The following is a 6,942-nucleotide window of genomic DNA, read 5'->3' as shown; positions in this document are numbered from 1 at the left end:
CGCGGGGCTGTGTGTGGTGATATACACAGTATGTACGCGGGGCTGTATGTGGTGATATATATATAGTATGTACACGGGGCTGTGTGTGGTGATATACACAGTATGTACGCGGGGCTGTGTGTGGTGATATACACAGTATGTACGCGGGGCTGTGTGTGGTGATATACACAGTATGTACGCGGGGCTGTGTGTGGTGATATACACAGTATGTACGCGGAGCTGTGTGTAGTGATATACACAGTATGTACGTGGGGCTGTGTGTGGGTTATACACAGTATGTACGCGGGGCTGTGTGTGGTGATATACACAGTATGTACGCGGGGCTGTGTGTGGTGATATACACAGTATGTACGCGGGGCTGTGTGTGGTGATATACACAGTATGTACGTGGGGCTGTGTGTGGGTTATACACAGTATGTACGCGGGGCTGTGTGTGGTGATATACACAGTATGTACGCGGGGCTGTGTGTGGAGATATACACAGTATGTACACAGGGCTGTGTGTGGTGATATACACAGTATGTAGGCGGGCTGTGTGTGGTGATATACACAGTATGTACACAGGGCTGTGTGTGGTGATATATACAGTATGTACACAGGGCTGTGTGTGGTGATATATACAGTATGTACGCGGACTGTGGTGATATACACAGTATGTACGCGGGCTGTGTGTGGTGATATACACAGTATGTACGCGGGGCTGTGTGTGGTGATATATACAGTATGTACGCGGGGCTGTGTGTGGGTTATACACAGTATGTACGCGGGGCTGTGTGTGGTGATATACACAGTATGTACGCGGGGCTGTGTGTGGTGATATACACAGTATGTACACAGGGCTGTGTGTGGTGATATACACAGTATGTACGCGGGGCTGTGTGTGGTGATATACACAGTATGTACGCGGGACTGTGTGTGGTGATATACACAGTATGTACGCGGGACTGTGTGTGGTGATATACACAGTATGTACGTGGGGCTGTGTGTGGTGATATACACAGTATGTACGTGGGGCTGTGTGTGGTGATATACACAGTATGTACACGGGGCTGTGTGTGGTGATATACACAGTATGTACACAGGGCTGTGTGTGGTGATATACACAGTATGTACGCGGGGCTGTGTGTGGTGATATACACAGTATGTACGCGGGGCTGTGTGTGGTGATATATATATAGTATGTACACGGGGCTGTGTGTGGTGATATACACAGTATGTACGCGGGGCTGTGTGTGGTGATATACACAGTATGTACGCGGGGCTGTGTGTGGTGATATACACAGTATGTACGCGGGGCTGTGTGTGGTGATATACACAGTATGTACGCGGAGCTGTGTGTAGTGATATACACAGTATGTACGTGGGGCTGTGTGTGGGTTATACACAGTATGTACGCGGGGCTGTGTGTGGTGATATACACAGTATGTACGCGGGGCTGTGTGTGGTGATATACACAGTATGTACGCGGGGCTGTATGTGGTGATATACACAGTATGTACGTGGGGCTGTGTGTGGGTTATACACAGTATGTACGCGGGGCTGTGTGTGGTGATATACACAGTATGTACGCGGGGCTGTGTGTGGAGATATACACAGTATGTACACAGGGCTGTGTGTGGTGATATACACAGTATGTAGGCGGGCTGTGTGTGGTGATATACACAGTATGTACACAGGGCTGTGTGTGGTGATATATACAGTATGTACACAGGGCTGTGTGTGGTGATATATACAGTATGTACGCGGGCTGTGGTGATATACACAGTATGTACGCGGGCTGTGTGTGGTGATATACACAGTATGTACGCGGGGCTGTGTGTGGTGATATATACAGTATGTACGCGGGGCTGTGTGTGGGTTATACACAGTATGTACGCGGGGCTGTGTGTGGTGATATACACAGTATGTACGCGGGGCTGTGTGTGGTGATATACACAGTATGTACACAGGGCTGTGTGTGGTGATATACACAGTATGTACGCGGGGCTGTGTGTGGTGATATACACAGTATGTACGCGGGACTGTGTGTGGTGATATACACAGTATGTACGCGGGACTGTGTGTGGTGATATACACAGTATGTACGTGGGGCTGTGTGTGGTGATATACACAGTATGTACGTGGGGCTGTGTGTGGTGATATACACAGTATGTACGCGGGACTGTGTGTGGTGATATATACAGTATGTACGCGGGGCTGTGTGTGGTGATATACACAGTATGTACGCGGGGCTGTGTGTGGTGATATACACAGTATGTACGCGGGGCTGTGTGTGGTGATATACACAGTATGTACGCGGGACTGTGTGTGGTGATATACACAGTATGTACACGGGGCTGTGTGTGGGTGATATACACAGTATGTTTGCGGGACTGTGTGTTGTGATATATACAGTATGTACACGGGGCTGTGTGTGGGTGATATACACAGTATGTTTGCGGGACTGTGTGTGGTGATATATACAGTATATACGCGGGGCTGTGTGTGGGTTATACACAGTATGTACGCGGGGCTGTGTGTGGGTTATACACAGTATGTACGCGGGGCTGTGTGTGGTGATATACACAGTATGTACGCGGGGCTGTGTGTGGTGATATGCACAGTATGTACACAGGGCTGTGTGTGGTGATATATACAGTATGTACGCGGGGCTGTGTGTGGGTTATACACAGTATGTACGCGGGGCTGTGTGTGGTGATATACACAGTATGTACACGGGGCTGTGTGTGGTGATATACACAGTATGTACACAGGGCTGTGTGTGGTGATATACACACTATGTACGCGGGGCTGTGTGTGGTGATATACACAGAATGTACGCGGGGCTGTGTGTGGTGATATACACAGTATGTATGCGGGGCTGTGTGTGGTGATATACACAGTATGTACGCGGGGCTGTGTGTGGTGATATACACAGTGTGTATGCGGGGCTGTGTGTGGTGATATACACAGTATGTACGTGGGGCTGTGTGTGGGTTATACACAGAATGTACGCGGGGCTGTGTGTGGTGATATACACAGTATGTACGCGGGGCTGTGTGTGGTGATATACACAGTATGTACACAGGGCTGTGTGTGGTGATATACACAGTATGTACGCGGGCTGTGTGTGGTGATATACACAGTATGTACACAGGGCTGTGTGTGGTGATATATACAGTATGTACACAGGGCTGTGTGTGGTGATATATACAGTATGTACGCGGGGCTGTGTGTGGTGATATACACAGTATGTACGCGGGGCTGTGTGTGGTGATATACACAGTATGTACGCGGGGCTGTGTGTGGTGATATACACAGTATGTACGTGGGGCTGTGTGTGGGTTATACACAGTATGTACGCGGGGCTGTGTGTGGTGATATACACAGTATGTACGTGGGGCTGTGTCTGGTGATATACACAGTATGTACGCGGGGCTGTGTGTGGTGATATACACAGTATGTACGCGGGGCTGTGTGTGGTGATATACACAGTATGTACGCAGGGCTGTGTGTGGTGATATACACAGTATGTACGCGGAGCTGTGTGTGGTGATATACACAGTATGTACACGGGGCTGTGTGTGGTGATATACACAGTATGTACACAGGGCTGTGTGTGGTGATATACACAGTATGTACGCGGGGCTGTGTGTGGTGATATACACAGTATGTACGCGGGCTGTGTGTGGTGATATACACAGTATGTACGCGGGCTGTGTGTGGTGATATACACAGTATGTACACGGGGCTGTGTGTGGTGATATACACAGTATGTACACGGGGCTGTGTGTGGTGATATACACAGTATGTACGCGGGGCTGTGTGTGGTGATATACACAGTATGTACGCGGGGCTGTGTGTGGTGATATACACAGTATGTACGCGGGGCTGTGTGTGGTGATATACACAGTATACGCGGGGCTGTGTGTGGTGATATATACAGTATGTACGTGGGGCTGTGTGCGGTGATATACACAGTATGTACGCGGGGCTGTGTATGGTGATATACACAGTATGTACGCGGGGCTGTGTGTGGTGATATACACAGTATGTACGCGGGCTGTGTGTGGGTTATACACAGTATGTACGCGAGGCTGTGTGTGGTGATATACACAGTATGTACACGGGGCTGTGTGTTGGATATACACAGTATGTACACAGGGCTGTGTGTGGTGATATACACAGTATGTACGCGGGCTGTGTGTGGGTTATACACAGTATGTACGCGAGGCTGTGTGTGGTGATATACACAATATGTACACAGGGCTGTGTGTGGTGATATACACAGTATATGCGGGGCTGTGTGTGGTGATATACACAGTATGTACGCGGGGCTGTGTGTGGTGATATACACAGTATGTACACAGGGCTGTGTGTGGGATATACACAGTATGTACACAGGGCTGTGTGTTGTGATATACACAGTATGTACGCGGGGCTGTGTGTGGTGATATACACAGTATGTACGCGGGGCTGCGTGTGGTGATATACACAGTATGTACGCGGGGCTGTGTGTGGTGATATACACAGTATGTACACAGGGCTGTGTGTGGTGATATACACAGTATGTACACAGGGCTGTGTGTGGGATATACACAGTATGTACACAGGGCTGTGTGTGGTGATATACACAGTATGTAAACAGGGCTGTGTGTGGTGATATATATATAGTATGTACACGGGGCTGTGTGTGGTGATATATACACTATGTACGCGGGGCTGTGTGTGGTGATATACACAGTATGTACACAGGGCTGTGTGTGGTGATATACACAGTATGTACGCGGGGCTGTGTGTGGTGATATACACAGTATGTACACGGGGCTGTGTGTTGGATATACACAGTATGTACACAGGGCTGTGTGTGGTGATATACACAGTATGTACGCGGGCTGTGTGTGGGTTATACACAGTATGTACGCGAGGCTGTGTGTGGTGATATACACAATATGTACACAGGGCTGTGTGTGGTGATATACACAGTATATGCGGGGCTGTGTGTGGTGATATACACAGTATGTACGCGGGGCTGTGTGTGGTGATATACACAGTATGTACACAGGGCTGTGTGTGGGATATACACAGTATGTACACAGGGCTGTGTGTGGTGATATACACAGTATGTACGCGGGGCTGTGTGTGGTGATATACACAGTATGTACGCGGGGCTGCGTGTGGTGATATACACAGTATGTACGCGGGGCTGCGTGTGGTGATATACACAGTATGTACGCGGGGCTGTGTGTGGTGATATACACAGTATGTACACAGGGCTGTGTGTGGTGATATACACAGTATGTACACAGGGCTGTGTGTGGGATATACACAGTATGTACACAGGGCTGTGTGTGGTGATATACACAGTATGTAAACAGGGCTGTGTGTGGTGATATATATATAGTATGTACACGGGGCTGTGTGTGGTGATATATACACTATGTACGCGGGGCTGTGTGTGGTGATATACACAGTATGTACACAGGGCTGTGTGTGGTGATATACACAGTATGTACGCGGGGCTGTGTGTGGTGATATACACAGTATGTACACAGGGCTGTGTGTGGTGATATACACAGTATGTACACAGGGCTGTGTGTGGTGATATATATATAGTATGTACACGGGGCTGTGTGTGGTGATATATACACTATGTACGCGGGGCTGTGTGTGGTGATATACACAGTATGTACACAGGGCTGTGTGTGGTGATATACACAGTATGTACGCGGGGCTGTGTGTGGTGATATACACAGTATGTACACAGGGCTGTGTGTGGTGATATACACAGTATGTACACGGGGCTGTGTGTGGTGATATACACAGTATGTACGCGGGGCTGTGTGTGGTGATATACACAGTATGTACACGGGGCTGTGTGTGGTGATATACACAGTATGTACGCGGGGCTGTGTGTGGTGATATACACAGTATGTACACAGGGCTGTGTGTGGTGATATACACAGTATGTACGCGGGGCTGTGTGTGGTGATATACACAGTATGTACACAGGGCTGTGTGTGGTGATATACCCAGTATGTACACAGGGCTGTGTGTGGTGATATACACAGTATGTACGCGGGGCTGTGTGTGGTGATATACACAGTATGTACACAGGGCTGTGTGTGGTGATATACACAGTATGTACGCGGGCTGTGTGTGGTGATATACACAGTATGTACGCGGGGCTGTGTGTGGTGATATACACAGTATGTACGCGGGGCTGTGTGTGGTGATATACACAGTATGTACACAGGGCTGTGTGTGGTGATATACACAGTATGTACGCGGGGCTGTGTGTGGTGATATACACAGTATGTACACAGGGCTGTGTGTGGTGATATACACAGTATGTACACAGGGCTGTGTGTGGTGATATACACAGTATGTACGCGGGACTGTGTGTGGTGATATACACAGTATGTACACAGGGCTGTGTGTGGTGATATACACAGTATGTACACAGGGCTGTGTGTGGTGATATACACAGTATGTACGCGGGGCTGTGTGTGGTGATATACACAGTATGTACGCGGGCTGTGTGTGGTGATATACACAGTATGTACGCGGGGCTGTGTGTGGTGATATACACAGTATGTACGCGGGGCTGTGTGTGGTGATATACACAGTATGTACACGGGGCTGTGTGTGGTGATATACACAGTATGTACGCGGGGCTGTGTGTGGTGATATACACAGTATGTACACAGGGCTGTGTGTGGTGATATACATAGTATGTACGCGGGGCTGTGTGTGGTGATATACACAGTATGTACACAGGGCTGTGTGTGGTGATATACATAGTATGTACACAGGGCTGTGTGTGGTGATATACACAGTATGTACACAGGGCTGTGTGTGGGTTATATGAGGGGATATTGTAGTTATAATGTTTCCACTATTTATACAGTCTCCATGGCCTTGAGGCTCGCTATAAATATAGCCATTGCCATGGCTACCAGT

Source organism: Anomaloglossus baeobatrachus, chromosome 4 (assembly GCF_048569485.1).
Source record: "Anomaloglossus baeobatrachus isolate aAnoBae1 chromosome 4, aAnoBae1.hap1, whole genome shotgun sequence".
Lineage (NCBI taxonomy): Eukaryota > Metazoa > Chordata > Amphibia > Anura > Aromobatidae > Anomaloglossus > Anomaloglossus baeobatrachus.
The sequence above is the reverse complement of the archived record's forward strand: the minus strand, read 5'-3'. Positions refer to the sequence as shown.